Below are 17,460 nucleotides of genomic sequence, written 5' to 3' on the forward strand. Positions count from 1 at the left end.
TGGATTTACAGCATTAAGCTTCTAAATGACAATGAGGTTAGTGCATAATTATCACTTGTTAGGTGCTTGTTATAGGCCAAGCCACAAGAGCCGATGGCTTAGGTGACTGGGGAGGGCCTCCCTGGAGGATTGGGACCGGTGGGATGCAGAGGGTTAGTGAGCTAAGGGCGAGGGGAGCTTCCCACAGGCAAAATAGCCGCTGGGAAGGCCTCTGGTGAAAATCGAACCTGTAGTTTCTTTTAGGAACTATTGTATCCTATGTGTTTGAAACACGGAGAATGAAGAAGAGAAATGTACATTAGCCACCAACACTTACCTAGCACACCCCTCACTTCTGACCCTGTGCTAGCTGATTTGCTTATTTCATTCAAGCCGCAGAAAGGCTCTATAGGGTCAGTACTATCACTCCATTTTACAGATGAGGACTGAGGCTTTGTCTGTGGTTGCAGAGCTAGCAAGAGGGAAAGCCCGGATTTGAACACAACCAGCCTGCCTCCAGAGCCAGTGTGTGGAGCCACGACACGATATGCCTGCTGCCTGTACACTACTTACCTCAACTTCTCCAAAGCTTTGCCATCCCTTGATTTTCCTTGGCCCCAGCCAGGATGACAGGCGGATTTAGCAATAGATTACTTGCTCTGTGATGCTGGTCAGGAAGCCTGTTGTTAAAGTAAATAAGACACTTGAAAGCAGAGCCAAAGCTATTAAAATTTTATAAGCCAACGTTACCCAAGATTCTGCACTGTGGATAAATGTCAAAAGGACTTGTTATGAAATCATATCTTTTAGAACTTCCATATAATTTCTTTCTCCTTAACAGAGAGTTGAGAAAGGTAAAAATAACAGTGTTTTATTTTTACTGGGAAAATAATATAGCTTGATTTGGGACAATGATTGAAAAACAACTGTTTGGTCGGTTTTTTCCCCACACGCTGTGATTTGATGCAGAGAGGGCAAAAAGTCTCTCTGTACTACATTTATAAGAGGGTTGCTTAAATTTGTGTAACTTCTCAAGGTTCAGTGTGTACTCCTCCTAGTAGAATAAATCTCAAATAATAACAAACATTGCTCCCTCCACTGTGTACCTCTAACTGCATTGTTACTGAACAAACGGTCGAGGGAATATAATGCCAGAATTATACCCTACCCCATTCCAACTTCAACAGATAAAACAAATGACCCAAACACTTTAATTCCAGTCCAGACTTTGAAAGAAAGCCCTCTTGTTAACGTGTGAGTTTATTATCTTACCATTGGCAAGTCGAATAAAAAGAAACAAAAATAAAGGCAGTGTTTGCTCATGATGGCTGAGGACTGGACCTACATTTTGGATACAACTGTCGTTCTTTGGGCCTTTTCCTAAGAAGCCTTTTAGAAAGAACTCAGAACAGCTAAGAATCTGTATCGTGTTCTCTTAAATGAAATCTCATTGGGAAAGAGAAACATTCAGGAAGTCAGAAGATGAAAAATCTAAGTGGTTTTTCGTTTTTCAAATATGACCCTTTTAACGGTCTCAATGCTCCACAAAGAAATGACTTACGCACTTCAAAGGTTTCACTCCATTCTTTCTGGTTCTCATTTCTCTCTGTTTGCATCATGACTAGAAGAGTTTCGGGTGTATTCTGGCTAGGTGTCTGGAAAGATGATTTAGGATGACCAACTATCCCTGTTTGGCCAGGACTGAGGAGTTTCCTGAGATGCAGGACATTTAAATACTAAAATCCAAACAGGCAGGGGGAAAATCAGAACAATTGGTCACTGTAGGATGGTATTTGTTGGCCTAGTTACAGATCTTTGCTTCCACAAACCAGAGAAGACACCGTCACTTGTGTCCTGAGGCATAATACCCTGCTTCCCCTGGCACCTGTTATTTCTAAAAGCTTCCCAGTTGTTCTGATAACAAGCCAGGTTTGGGAGTGTCTCATGTGGTGTGGGTAATTCTTAAATAGAATCATTTCTATTGGTCTCAAATGAAAAATGCAACCGACATACTATTTTCTTTTTCTAATTTTTTAATATCTTCGAAGTTGAACTGTATTTAAAAACAAAATAGGGGCGGGGCGCCTGGGTGGCTCAGTTGGTTAAGCAGCTGACTTCGGCTCAGGTCCTGATCTCGCGGTCTGTGAGTTCGAGCCCCGCATCGGGCTCTGTGCTGACAACTCAGAGCCTGGAGCCTGTTTCAGATTCTGTGTCTCCCTCTCTCTCTGACCCTCCCCCGTTCATGCTCTGTCTCTCCCTGTCTCAAAAATAAATAAACGTTAAAAAAAAAAACTTAAAAAAAATAGGGGTGCCTAGATGACTCAGTTGATTAGGCTATTGACTCTTGATTTTGGCTCAGGTCATGATCTCACAGTTCCTGAGTTCAGGCCCCTTGGGATTCTCTCTCTTTCCTTCTCTCTCTCTGCTCCTTCCCTGCTCATGCTCTGTTTCTCTCTCTGTCTCCAAAATAGATAACGAATATGTATAAAGATAACTGTGATCATAAGATATATGTGCAACATTACACTTTGCTTTCCTTTTCAACATTATATTGCTTTCCATGTGGTATAAGCTTGCTCCTATATCATAACATGCTCACCATAAATAGTACTTTTAATGGTTAACTTATGCTTCAAGAGAATGGGCATAAGTCACTTTATCAGGCTCTTGACTAACTTTCAAGAGTAATGCCCTTAAAATAATCTACCAAGTGCCAGGAGATCATTATAAGATAGATATTCCAAAAACATAATCTAAAGAAGAATCACTATCCTGATAGATCACTACAACTAAGTCTTTGCTTCAGGTGAAGAATATGTCCTTCCTCATGAATCTTTCTTTATTTCGGTGTTTTGTTGGTGTTGCTTTTAATTAAATGATAGAGTAGCTTGAGATGAAACTTAAAAAATAACCTATAATTCCATGGCTCTAACATAGCCATTCAAAGATGTATAGGCATATAGATTTTTATATAGCTATAATCAGACAATGGATGCACTTTTGTGTTCCTTTTTTTCCACTTACTATTGCATTATAGCCACCTGGCCATGTTATTACATAGTCCTTATAATTATCCCTTTTAATGGTGGCATAATCATCTGCAAGTCATTGCTTGTGGCTACACAGTTCCTCTGGTTTGAGAACAGGTAACAATTATATGGAATAACTGAGGAAGAAAAAATTATTTAAACACATTCTAAAGCAGTAATTTTCAGATTGTGATCCTCAGCATATCCCAAAGCTTACCATAGTATGGAAATGAAGAAGAATCTGGGCCTAACCAAGCTTCCTTCTCTCAGAATACTTCTCCTTTAAGTTCCTTTCAAAAGTATGCTCTTGAAAAGAAAGAAAGAAGGAAGGAAGGAAGGAAGGAAGGAAGGAAGGAAGGAAGGAAGGAAGGAGAGAAAGAGAAAGAAAGAAAGAGAAAGAAAGAAAGAAAGAGAAAGAAAGAAAGAAAGAAAGAAAGAAAGAAAGAAAGAAAGGGAAAGAAAGAAACAAGAAAAAATAAATAACCTAAAATTATGGAATGTTGTGGTAGAGTCTTTCATTTACTAGCTGTATCACTTTGGGCAAGTTACACAGATGCCTGAGTTTCCTTACCTAAAAATGAGGGTGTTAATATCCAGTTACGGAATCAATAAGTCACAGGAATGAAAGGCACAGCATAGGGAATATAGTCAATGGTATTGCGGTAGGATTGTATGGTGACAGATGGCAGCTACACTTGAGAGCACAGCATAATTTATACACTTGTTGAATCATTATGTTGTACACCTGACACTAATGTAACACTGTGAGTCAACTATACTCAAAATAAAAAGTGAACATGTTCATTTTACCTAACTCATTGGGTTGTGGTAAAGATTAAATGAATGTATGTGTGATATGTATAGATTGTGTAGAACAATGGCCGGCACCTAACTGTTGTGTGTTTGTTAAATACATAAAATAAAAACTGGGGGGAAAAAACAGTATCAGGGCAACAAACCTAGAGAACATTCTTGCGAATTTTAAAGCAAGAAAGAGAACAATCAGTGATAGATCTATGGATGGCAGTGATAGCCCCAACATAGAAAAAGCCTTACCCCTAGGCTTGGGAGTAAGATCACCAAACTGTATGACTAGACTCTAATACCCCATACCTGTGTAACTTTGGGCAATTGACTTAGCTTCCCTAAGTCTTGATTTTTCTCAACCGTCAAAAAGTGGTGATAATATTAGCTACATCATAAGGTTTCTGTGAGCAGTAAATGAAGTGATCCCTATAGAGCATTTAACCCAGGACTTGGCACACACCAAGTCTTCAATAATAGATAGGCAGGATCATCCTGGGTACAATGTTTTGCTGAACACTAAGTGGAATTTTGGGGGGACACCTGCAATTTGTTTTATTTTTTAAACGACCAAATATACTATATAAGGTGTCCAGATGGTCACGATGGAAAAGAAATTCGGTTTCAGTTTGCAAACACAGTAGAGGAAGGAAATCTATGTTGATATCTCTCTGGAAGTTAACGCGCAGACACCCACTTTTCCATCACTGCAGGTGTGGCATTTGGGAATTCATGGCAACAGTGGAAAGCACTGCCGGAGGAATTAGGGGATCCAACTCCTGTCCCAGTTTTATCCTAAATTTGCCATGTGACCTTAAATAAGCCACTTTTCTGCTTCTCTCTTAAATTATCTCCTGTCTAAAATGAGGTAGTTGAGGGGCACCTGGGTGGCTCAGTCGGTTAAGGGTTCAACTCTTGCTTTCAGATCAGGTCATTATCTCATGGTTCCTGGCATCCAGCCCCAGGTCGGTCACTGTGCTGACAGCACGGAGCCTGCTTGGAATTGTCTCTCTCCCTCTCTCTCTTCTGTTTGTGAGCACACGTGTTTTCTCTCTGTCTCAAAATAAATAAATAAACTTTAGGGGTCCATGGGTGGCTCAGTCGGTTAGGTGTCCAACTTTGGCTCAGGTCATGATCTTGTAGTTCGTGGGTTTAAGCCCCACATTGTATCCTCTTGTCTTTCTCTTTCATTCTGCCCCTCCCACTCTCTCTCTCAAAAATAAATAAACATTCTTAAAAATTCATGGTAAAATATAACGGGTATTTAAAAAAATAATAATAAATAAACTTTAAAAAATAACAAATAAAGTGGGGTGGTTGACTAACAGACAACCTCAAAGATCTCTTTTTCTCTCTTATTCCTATGGAGTCAAGAGGTATGTGCTATTTTTAGAATCCAGGACATCAAGGTTTTACGGATAAGAGGTGTTACATTTTCCAGAGCAGTATGCAACTTTGGTAAAGATTGCCAATTGTAAAATCTGTTATATTGGCTCCATCTTTTCTCCCTATGGGACAGAAATTATCATACAAAATAATCAAGATTTGGTGGAGAAATTCCTAGAAAATATGGATGGTGTTGTAAGTTTCTACTTCAAAAAAAATATTTTACCCAGATATTTGTAGTTGGAATTCATGTATTTAGCTTAAACACTCCCTTGTCTGTAAAATAAAATGAATTACCACCCTTAACATTGTATCTGGCCTTAAGCAGAGGGGAAAAACATTCTTGGTCAGCAGTACAGTAGAATTAGAGAATGCTTGCCTTATTTAGTCATGGTCTGGCTAAGTCATTCCGACTGATATTGTTTGGAATGAAAACTTGACCAGATGTTCACTTAAATGAACTAGAGATTAATTATCAGTCCTACCATATTATCTTGGAAGGTGGGTATAATCATCTCCAAAGAATTTCCTGGAGCCGGACACAAAAGTTGCCAATTGTAATCACAGCAAACACTTTTAAAAAACACACAATGTACCAGACATCCCTCTAAAGGCCTCACATGTATTAATTCATCCGGTCACACACTCCTCCTTGGAGGAAGGTACTATTGTTATCCTTATTTCATGAATGACGTCATGGGTCTCGAAGAAGTAAGGGGCTCACCTGTGGTCACTGTTGACTAAGTGGTAAGGGCAGAATTTGAATCCAGGAACACTGACCCATAGGTCTTCACTTTTAAAACTATGCTATACTCATTGCTTATATAATAATTATATAAATTATGATCTTATTAGTTTATGTTAATTGTATAAATCAGTCCTTTGTTTTTGACTTAGGTGTTATTAAAACTTGAATCTATTAGGCTCTTCTCTAATCTGTCAATGATTAAAGATGAATTTGAACTTTTGTGAGTAGGTAAAAAAACACAGAGCCCAATCCAAGGGCAGGAAGAATGCTAAATTTTGGAGAAAACATTTATACACCTGATTAAAAATCTCTTGGGTTACCAAATCAACATATCTGCTGTTTATTCATCTCTTAAAATAATTTGAGGAATGTAAGAGTAACTGAAATTTAGATCTCTACTCCTTGTCTGCATTAGATATCTGGAATGTTTTGTTGTTATGATCAAAGCCAGGCAGATAATGCTGATTGAGGCTTCTTGGTTAACCTTAGGAAGAAGCAATAAGAACTGTTGAATTCTCCTCATTTACAATGGAATCTCAAATATTTCTTTGTTGTTGGGGTTTGTTAAAATTACTATACTGGTTGACACTGACATTCTTCTAAGCTTAACTTACTGTCTGAAAGCTCCCTTATCTTTTGTCAGCATATACTCTCCAACAATATAAAGAAAGCATAACATTTGTGCTATCCATTTAGGTTTTGAAATAACAGAGTGGTTTCAAAACGATGTTGGTTCTGGATGGGGAGATTGTGGATGGATCTTTCCAAATCAGGGACTGAGAACTCATAATATATTTGAGTAGCATAATTTCATCTCAGACTCAGTCCTCCATTTTTTTCCTCTTAAGGATCGTGTTAAAGATATTTTTAATACAGCCTATTTTTTTAAAATTCCTCTCTCTGTGAAGATTTTCAATCCATTTGCATGCAACACAAGCTCTCATTTATATAATTAGGATCCCAGAAACTTGCAGCAGTTGGCTGTGACATCTGCATAGATGCAATTTTGTGAGTTCAAGCATTGCAATATGACATGTGAATTAAAAGCTTGGGATAAGAAAGGGAGGCAGCTTTGACACAAGTATAAATATTGTGCTAATCACAAGCCACGAAACAAGTTAGAACTCAGATTAAGACTTTGATTAGCTAAGATATTGTCTATCCTAATAATAAAAGAAACCAGCTTAGTCGTGCCTCCTACTAAACATAGAATTTCTCTAGTAGGGAATCTGTGTCCTGTCACCTAAATTGTTTGTCCTTTTAAGGAGGTTTTTCTTTTCCTACTATTAAAAAATATACATGATCAATGAATAAAGCATAGAAAAGTAGAAAGACTACCTAGAGTCTCTACATTATCACCCTTATACTGTTATTTAAATGTTGGCACACATCTACTTAGTTATAATTATGCATAGAAGTGCTGCATCCTTCATTTTGAAAGCCGAACATAAAACTGTCTGTATTTTCTTTGTATCTTTTCTTTATGGAACCATAGCTTTTACTAGTTTTTATAATAGTGTTCTGAGTGGGTGCTCTATAGTTAACTACATATTTCTAGATGCCTGAACAACTAATATGTTTCCCACTTTTCTATTCTAATAAATAATTGTTTGGTGTTCATCTTCATGTCTAAACATTTTCCTTTTTAGGATTATTTCTTTGTGTTAGAGTCCCTCAAGTGGACTCACTACTCAAAAATGTTGTATTCTGAAGTTCATGGCAGATAAACATATTTTATCAACTTATACTAACTTCTTGCAATAAACTCATCTACGGTACACTGTTAATTGGTTTACCTCATTCCAAAAATGAACTTTGGAAAGCAGAAAGTCACTGTTCCCCAAAGGAATTCTGTGTTTTTCCAGTGCTGTAAACAAAGTTTCTGTATTTTCCTTATGTGACTTTATCTTTCTGCTATGGCACATGTTTCTGCCAGGAACCTAAGTCCTTGAGTTTATTCACTGGAAGGTTCTGCCTTTGACTACTGGCTCTTTCCACCTAGATGAATTCCCTTTTGTGACTCCAGTCTTCTGCCTCTCTCCCAGCAAGAGCGGATACTGTGGAGGCACCTGAGGGGTTCGGTTGCTTGAGCGTCCGACTCTTGGTTTTGGCTCAGGTCGTGATCTCATGAATTGTGGGATTGAGCCCCATGTGGGGCTTCATGCTGACAGCAGAGAGCCTGCTTGGGATTCTCTCTCTCCCTCTCTCTCTGCCCCTCACCTGCTCACACACACGCGCTTGCTCTCTCCTCTCTTCCTCTCTCTAAAAATAAATAAACTTAAAAAAAATAGAGAGTGGATACTGTGGTTATTTCCCCACGTCCAGTCTAGTTGTTCCATATGTCAATACTTTGGAGAGGAAGATGGCGGCGTAGGAGGACGCTGGGCTCACCGCGCGTCCTGCTGATCAATTAGATTCCACCTACACCTGCCTAAATAACCCAGAAAACCGCCAGAGGATTAGCAGAACGGAGTCGCTGGAGCCAAGCGCAGACGAGAGGCCCACGGAAGAGGGTAGGAAGGGCGGCGAGGCGGTGCGCGCTCCACGGACTGGCGGGAGGGAGCCGGGGCGGAGGGGCGGCTCGCCGGCCAAGCAGAGCCCCGGAGTCTGGCCTGCAAAAGCGGAGGGGCCTGACGGACTGTGTTCCGACAGCAAGCGCGACTTAGCGTCTGGGAGGTCATAAGTTAACAGCTCTGCTCGGAAAGCGGGAAGGCTGGACGACAAAGGGAGGGAGAGCTGCTGAGCCCCCGGACGACAGAGCTCAGTTTGGTGGGGAACAAAGGCGCTCGCCAGCGCCATCTCCCCCGCCCATCCCCCAGCCAAAATCCCAAAGAGAACCAGTTCCTGCCAGGGAACTTCCTCGCTCCGCGCAAACACCCAACTCTGTGCTTCTGCGGAGCCAAACCTCCAGCAGCGGATCTGACTCCCTCCCGCTGCCACAGGGCCCCTCCTGAAGTGGATCACCTAAGGAGAAGCGACCTAAGCCTGCCCCCCCTGCCCCTGTGCACCTTGCCTACCCACCCCAGCTAATACGCCAGATCCCCAGCATCACAAGCCTGGCAGTGTGCAAGTAGCCCAAACGGGCCACGCCACCCCACAGTGAATCCCGCCCCTAGGAGAGGGGAAGAGAAGGCACACACCAGTCGGACTGTGGCCCCAGCGGTGGGCCGGGGGCAGACATCAGGTCAGAGTGCGGCCCCGCCCACCAACTCCAGTTATACACCACAGCACAGGGGAAGTGCCCTGCAGGTCCTCACCACGCCAGGGACTATCCAAAATGACCAAGCGGAAGAATTCCCCTCAGAAGAATCTCCAGGAAATAACAACAGCTAATGAGCTGATCAAAAAGGATTTAAATAATATAACAGAAAGTGAATTTAGAATAATAGTCATAAAATTAATCGCCGGGCTTGAAAACAGTATACAGGACAGCAGAGAATCCCTTGCTACAGAGATCAAGGGACTAAGGAACAGTCATGAGGAGCTGAAAAACGCTTTAAATGAAATGCAAAACAAAATGGAGACCACCACAGCTTGGATTGAAGAGGCAGAGGAGAGAATAGGTGAACTAGAAGATAAAGTTATGGAAAAAGAGGAAGCTGAGAGAAAGAGAGATAAAAAAATCCAGGAGTATGAGGGGAAAATTAGAGAACTAAGTGATACACTAAAAAGAAATAATATACGCATAATTGGTATCCCAGAGGAGGAAGAGAGAGGGAAAGGTGCTGAAGGGGTACTTGAAGAAATAATAGCTGAGAACTTCCCTGAACTGGGGAAGGAAAAAGCCATTGAAATCCAAGAGGCACAGAGAACTCCCTTCAGACGGAACCTGAATCGATCTTCTGCACGACATATCATAGTGAAACTGGCAAAATACAAGGATAAAGAGAAAATTCTGAAAGCAGCAAGGGGTAAACGTGCCCTCACATATAAAGGGAGACCTATAAGACTCGTGACTGATCTCTCTTTTGAAACTTGGCAGGCCAGAAAGAATTGGCACGAGATTTTCAGTGTGTTAGACAGAAAAAATATGCAGCCGAGAATCCTTTATCCAGCAAGTCTGTCATTTAGAATAGAAGGAGAGATAAAGGTCTTCCCAAACAAACAAAAACTGAAGGAATTTGTCACCACTAAACCAGCCCTACAAGAGATCCTAAGGGGGACCCTGTGAGACAAAATACCAGAGACATCACTACAAGCATAAAACATACAGACATCACAATGACTCTAAACCCATATCTTTCTATAATAACACTGAATGTAAATGGATTAAATGCGCCAACCAAAAGACATAGGGTATCAGAATGGATAAAAAAACAAGACCCATCTATTTGCTGTCTACAAGAGACTCATTTTAGACCTGAGGACACCTTTAGATTGAGAGTGAGGGGATGGAGAACTATTTATCATGCTACTGGAAGCCAAAAGAAAGCTGGAGTAGCCATACTTATATCAGACAAACTAGACTATAAATTAAAGGCTGTAACAAGAGATGAAGAAGGACATTATATAATAGTTACAGGGTCTATCCATCAGGAAGAGCTAACAATTATAAATGTCTATGCGCCGAATACCGGAGCCCCCAAATATATAAAACAACTACTCATAAACATAAGCAACCTTATTGATAAGAATGTGGTAATTGCAGGGGACTTTAACACCCCACTTACAGAAATGGATAGATCATCTAGACACAGGATCAATGAAGAAACAAGGGCCCTGAATGAGACATTGGATCAGATGGACTTGACAGATATATTTAGAACTCTGCATCCCAAAGCAACAGAATATACTTTCTTCTCGAGTGCACATGGAACATTCTCCAAGATAGATCATATACTGGGTCACAAAACAGCCCTCCATAAGTTTACCAGAATAGAAATTATACCATGCATACTTACAGACCACAATGCTATGAAGCTTGAAATCAACCACAGAAAAAAGTCTGGAAAACCTCCAAAAGCATGGAGGTTAAAGAGCACCCTACTAACGAATGAGTGGGTCAACCAGGCAATTAGAGAAGAAATAAAAAAATATATGGAAACAAACGAAAATGAAAATACAACAATCCAAACGCTTTGGGACGCAGCGAAGGCAGTCCTGAGAGGAAAATACATTGCAATCCAGGCCTATCTCAAGAAACAAGAAAAATCCCAAATACAAAATCTAACAGCACACCTAAAGGAAATGGAAGCAGAACAGCAAAGGCAGCCTAAACCCAGCAGAAGAAGAGAAATAATAAAGATCAGAGCAGAATAAACAATATAGAATCAAAAAAACTGTAGAGCAGATCAACGAAACCAAGAGTTGGTTTTTTGAAAAAATAAACAAAATTGACAAACCTCTAGCCAGGCTTCTCAAAAAGAAAAGGGAGATGACCCAAATAGATAAAATCATGAATGAAAATGGAATTATTACAACCAATCCCTCAGAGATACAAACAATTATCAGGGAATACTATGAAAAATTATATGCCAACAAATTGGACAACCTGGAAGAAATGGACAAATTCCTGAACACCCACACTCTTCCAAAACTCAACCAGGAGGAAATAGAAAGCTTGAACAGACCCATAACCAGCGAAGAAATTGAATCGGTTATCAAAAATCTCCCAACAAATAAGAGTCCAGGTCCAGATGGCTTCCCAGGGGAGTTCTACCAGACGTTTAAAGCAGAGATAATACCTATCCTTCTCAAGCTATTCCAAGAAATAGAAAGGGAAGGAAAACTTCCAGACTCATTCTATGAAGCCAGTATTACTTTGATTCCTAAACCAGATAGAGACCCAGTAAAAAAAGAGAACTACCGGCCAATATCCCTGATGAATACGGATGCAAAAATTCTCAATAAGATACTAGCAAATCGAATTCAACGGCATATAAAAAGAATTATTCACCATGATCAAGTGGGATTCATTCCTGGGATGCAGGGCTGGTTCAACATTCGCAAATCAATCAACGTGATACATCACATTAACAAAAAAAAAGAGAAGAACCATATGATCCTGTCAATCGATGCAGAAAAGGCCTTTGACAAAATCCAGCACCCTTTCTTAATAAAAACCCTTGAGAAAGTCGGGATAGAAGGAACATACTTAAAGATCATAAAAGCCATTTATGAAAAGCCCACAGCTAACATCATCCTCAACGGGGAAAAACTGAGAGCTTTTTCCCTGAGATCAGGAACACGACAGGGATGCCCACTCTCACCGCTGTTGTTTAACATAGTGCTGGAAGTTCTAGCATCAGCAATCAGACAACAAAAGGAAATCAAAGGCATCAAAATTGGCAAAGATGAAGTCAAGCTTTCGCTCTTTGCAGATGACATGATATTATACATGGAAAATCCGATAGACTCCACCAAAAGTCTGCTAGAACTGATAAATGAATTCAGCAAAGTTGCAGGATACAAAATCAATGTACAGAAATCAGTTGCATTCTTATACACTAACAATGAAGCAACAGAAAGACAAATAAAGAAACTGATCCCATTCACAATTGCACCAAGAAGCATAAAATACCTAGGAATAAATCTAACCAAAGATGTAAAGGATCTGTATGCTGAAAACTATAGAAAGCTTACGAAGGAAATTGAAGAAGATTTAAAGAAATGGAAAGACATTCCCTGCTCATGGATTGGAAAAATAAATATTGTCAAAATGTCAATACTACCCAAAGCTATCTACACATTCAATGCAATCCCAATCAAAATTGCACCAGCATTCTTCTCGAAACTAGAACAAGCAATCCTAAAATTCATATGGAACCACAAAAGGCCCCGAATAGCCAAAGGAATTTTGAAGAAGAAGACCAAAGCAGGAGGCATCACAATCCCAGACTTTAGCCTCTACTACAAAGCTGTCATCATCAAGACAGCATGGTATTGGCACAAAAACAGACACATAGACCAATGGAATAGAATAGAAACCCCAGAACTCGACCCACAAACGTATGGCCAACTCATCTTTGACAAAGCAGGAAAGAACATCCAATGGAAAAAAGACAGCCTCTTTAACAAATGGTGCTGGGAGAACTGGACAGCAACATGCAGAAGGTTGAAACTAGACCACTTTCTCACACCATTCACAAAAATAAACTCAAAATGGATAAAGGACCTGAATGTGAGACAGGAAACCATCAAAACCTTAGAGGAGAAAGCAGGAAAAGACCTCTCTGACCTCAGCCGTAGCAATCTCTTACTCGACACATCCCCAAAGGCAAGGGAATTAAAAGCAAAAGTGAATTACTGGGACCTTATGAAGGTAAAAAGCTTCTGCACAGCAAAGGAAACAACCAACAAAACTAAAAGGCAACCAACGGAATGGGAAAAGATATTTGCAAATGACATATCGGACAAAGGGCTAGTATCCAGAATCTATAAAGAGCTCACCAAACTCCACACCCGAAAAACAAATAACCCAGTGAAGAAATGGGCAGAAAACATGAATAGACACTTCTCTAAAGAAGACATCCGGATGGCCAACAGGCACATGAAAAGATGTTCAGCGTCGCTCCTTATCAGGGAAATACAAATCAAAACCACACTCAGGTATCACCTCACGCCAGTCAGAGTGGCCAAAATGAACAAATCAGGAGACTATAGATGCTGGCGAGGATGTGGAGAAACGGGAACCCTCTTGCACTGTTGGTGGGAATGCAAATTGGTGCAGCCACTCTGGAAAACAGTGTGGAGGTTCCTCAGAAAATTAAAAATAGACCTACCCTATGACCCAGCAATAGCACTGCTGGGAATTTATCCAAGGGATACAGGAGTACTGATGCATAGGGGCACTTGTACCCCAATGTTCATAGCAGCACTCTCAAAAATAGCCAAATTATGGAAAGAGCCTAAATGTCCATCAACTGATGAATGGATAAAGAAATTGTGGTTTATATACACAATGGAATACTACGTGGCAATGAGAAAAAATGAAATATGGCCTTTTGTAGCAACGTGGATGGAACTGGAGAGTGTGATGCTAAGTGAAATAAGCCATACAGAGAAAGACAGATACCATATGGTTTCACTCTTATGTGGACCCTGAGAAACGTAACAGGAACCCGTGGGGGAGGGGGAGGAAAAAAGGAAAAAAAAAAAAAAAAAAGAGGTTAGAGTGGGAGAGAGCCAAAGCATAAGAGACTGTTAAAAACTGAGAACAAACTGAGGGTTGATGGGGGGTGGGAGGGAGGAGAGGGTGGGTGATGGGTATTGAGGAGGGCACCCTTTGGGATGAGCACTGGGTGTTTTATGGGAACCAATTTGGACAATAAATTTCATATATTATAAAAAATAAAAAAAAAAAATACTTTGGAAAACTGACCCTACCACAGCTGTGGCAGTGGTCTCTGATTTCATGTGATTGACCTTTCATTTGCCCACCACTCCAACGAAATTGCTCTGGCCATGTCACCAATGTCCTTTTTGTTTAAATCCATTATTCAATTCTTAGCCCTCACCTTCTTGATCTCTCAGCAGCAGTTAGCACTCTTTCTCACTTGGCTTCCAGGACCTAGTCAATCAGGATCTAATCAAGAAAACAAAAACTCTTCTTAGTATTTTAACAAAGGGAATTTAATTCAGGGCCTTGATGACACAGGTGACAAAACATGAAAAGCCAAACAGGAGATACTGAGGAAACCAGAGATTGGCAACAGCAGAAATTCAGTACCAACCTAGGCTGGAGGAACAAAGAGGAGAGAAGGTGCCCATGGGCTTCCGGCTAATGGAGGACTTGTCTAGCAGAAGCCACAACCCAGGAAGAGATACAGCCACAACCAGAGACATCACCCCAGAGAAGGAGAGAAAGCCCTTGATTTCTCCTTTTCTCCCTCACTGCAAGTTTCCATCAATGCCCTTCAATAGCTAATCCCAGTTAGAAACCAACATTAGAATCCTGGAAAAGCAGGTTGTCCTGGTCCATTCCACTGCCACACAGTCAAGTGGAGGAAAAATGAGGGATGGATTGAGAATCTACAGGGCCAAGTCTGGCGTAACAGTCTTGCTATATCCCCTATTTGCCGGTCACTCCTTCCCTGGCTTTCTACTGGCCTACTCTTCTCCATGTACTTTTAATATACAACTGCTTTGAAGCGTACTCTTTATTTCCTCTTTTCTTCTAGTTGTCCATGAAGCTTAACACACTTCCTAACGCTAAATTGCTCTAAATTGTTTAAAACAACAATTTATTGTCACCTCTTATGATTCTGTGTGTTGACTGGGCTCAGTTGGCCAATTCTCTCTTGGAATCTCTGATGAATTTTATGGTGAACATTGCGATATGTCAATGAGATCTTATTTTAGGAATGAAGGACATACTATGTCAGTTGCTGGGAGCATGGCTGACAACCCTCAGCTGTTCGTCTCATTCAGGGAATGCCTCTGAGCATCACCTCATCTAAGTTCTCTTACTCTTCCCAAGGTAGCCCATATCTGATGAATATGTGAATATAAAGGCCAACACTTTTCATCCCAACTTGGGATATATATGGAATTGTCCCAGCCTCAGAACTCCCTAAAGGAGTCATTTCTTCTGACTTCAGACTTCTGATAAGATTGTCTAGAAGCTTGATTTCTCCTTTTGTGGATCCTGCTTCCTATGCTTCCCTTCCCTTCAACAGGTATGCATACCCAAAGCACTCTCTAGTGAACCTCCTCTGTCTCAGAATCTGCTTCCTGGGGAACTCAGCCTACAACATGGTTGCACTCAGACAATGGCTGAGGTTGGAGTCATCTAACGGATTGATTGGGCTGGACACTAAATGGCTCACTCACAATGCTGACAGTTGTCACCTATCAATCAGGACTATCAGTTAGAATGTCTACACATAGTCTCTCCACGTGGCTTGGGTTTCTCTCAGCATAGTGGCTGGGTTCCAGATGGGAGCATTCCAAACATAAGTGTTGAAGAGACCTGGGCATATTGTCACTTCTCAGAACGTCGCTTTTTTTGGTCAAGCAAACAACAAAAATGCAGAGAGTGGAGTGTTAGACACCCCTTGTAATATGAGGGAAAATATTTCCCTACAAAGAAGAAAGAAAGGAATGGGGGCTTTCTACCACATTTTCTCCTTTCTTTACCACTCCATTAAAACTGCTCCCATCTTGGGGTGCCTGGGTGGCTCAGTCAATTAAGTGTCCAGCTCTTGATTCTGGCTCAGGTCATGATCTCATGGTCATGATCTCATGGTTGTGAGGTCAAGCCCCAAGTCAAGCCCTCCATACTGGGTGTGGAACCTGCTTAGGATTCTCTCTCTCTTTCTCTCCCTCTGCCCCTCCCCTGTTCACATGCACAAGTGCACTTTCCTCTCTCAAAACAAAAAATTAATTAAAAATAATAAAATAGAAGGCCTGGGTGGCTCAGTCAGTTAAGCTTCCAACTTCGGTTGGGGTCAGGATCTCACCGTTTGTGAGTTCAAGCCCCACATTGGGCTCCCTTCTGTCAGCGCAGAGCCACTTCAGGTCCTCTGTCTCCCTCTCTCTCTGCCCCTCCCCTGTGCTCTTGTTCTCTTTCAAAAATAAACAAACACTAAAAAAATAAAAAATAAATAAAAATAAAAAATAAACTGCTCCTGTTTTAATCCCCAGTGATCTTCATATGGTAAATCCCATGATCTATTCTCAGTTGTAATCTCACTTGACCTCTCCTCAGTATCTCTCATTTCTTTGATGATCACGTAATATCTATTAACTGATGGCTTCACAATTTATATTCTAGCTCAGTACTATCTTGCAAACTGTGACTCCTATTTCCAACTGTCGTCTCATCATCTCAAACTGATGTGTCAAAACTGAATTTCCGATCTTCCACTGAAATACTACTCTTTCCCAAACTTTTTCATCACTGTGAACACCATTCTTACAGTTGCTGAGACCAAAAGGCTTAGAATCATCCCCAACTCTTGTCTTTCTTTCATAGTTTATATATAACTCAATAAAAAATACTGTTTGTTCAACTTTCAAAACATGTCCCGGGGTGCTTGAGTGGTTCAGTCAGTTAATCATCTGACTCTTTACCTCAGCTCAGGTCTCCATCTGGGGTCCCCACACTGGGCTCCCCCCTGGACAAGGAGCTGGCTTAAAACCAAAACAAAACAAAACAAAACAAAACAAAACAAAACATGTCCTGCATCTGACTACTTTGCACCAGCTCTTGTTACCACCCTATTCTGAGAATCTATCTTCTTTCACCTGGATTACTTCAACAGTCTCCTAACTGGACCCTCTATTTCAACTCTTGTCCCCTTATAGTCCATTCACAACTCATCAGCTGGATGGTTCCTTTTAAAAACAAGTCAGATCATGAAATTTCTGAGGGGGAAAAAAAGCAAAACAAAACAAAACAAAACAGTGGGTCCCCCTCTCATTCCACATAATAGTCAAGCCTTTTCAGGTGCTCATAAGATTTATAGAATTGGTTCCATTATGTCTCTGACCTCATGTTGCATTTTTGCAACACTTTGGTTTCACTGCTATTCTTTGAATGTGCTATGCTTGCTCATGCCTTAGAGTCATTGC

The 17,460-nt window shown here is 40.8% G+C and overlaps 1 long non-coding RNA gene across 1 annotated transcript in view; it reads right to left on the bottom strand.

Annotated features, from left to right (window-relative positions):
- Window positions 1-558: 558 nt before the first annotated feature.
- The window catches only part of LOC123605707, a 41,796-nt gene continuing 24,894 nt past the window's right edge, over window positions 559-17,460 (bottom strand). The window contains exons 3-4 of the long non-coding RNA XR_006715860.1: window positions 14,403-14,470; window positions 559-659 (exon numbers count right to left, since the gene is read on the bottom strand). This is a non-coding gene — a long non-coding RNA (uncharacterized LOC123605707). The remainder of the gene's footprint in view (window positions 660-14,402; window positions 14,471-17,460) is intronic.

Source organism: Leopardus geoffroyi, chromosome A1 (genome assembly GCF_018350155.1).
Source record: "Leopardus geoffroyi isolate Oge1 chromosome A1, O.geoffroyi_Oge1_pat1.0, whole genome shotgun sequence".
Taxonomy (NCBI): domain Eukaryota; kingdom Metazoa; phylum Chordata; class Mammalia; order Carnivora; family Felidae; genus Leopardus; species Leopardus geoffroyi.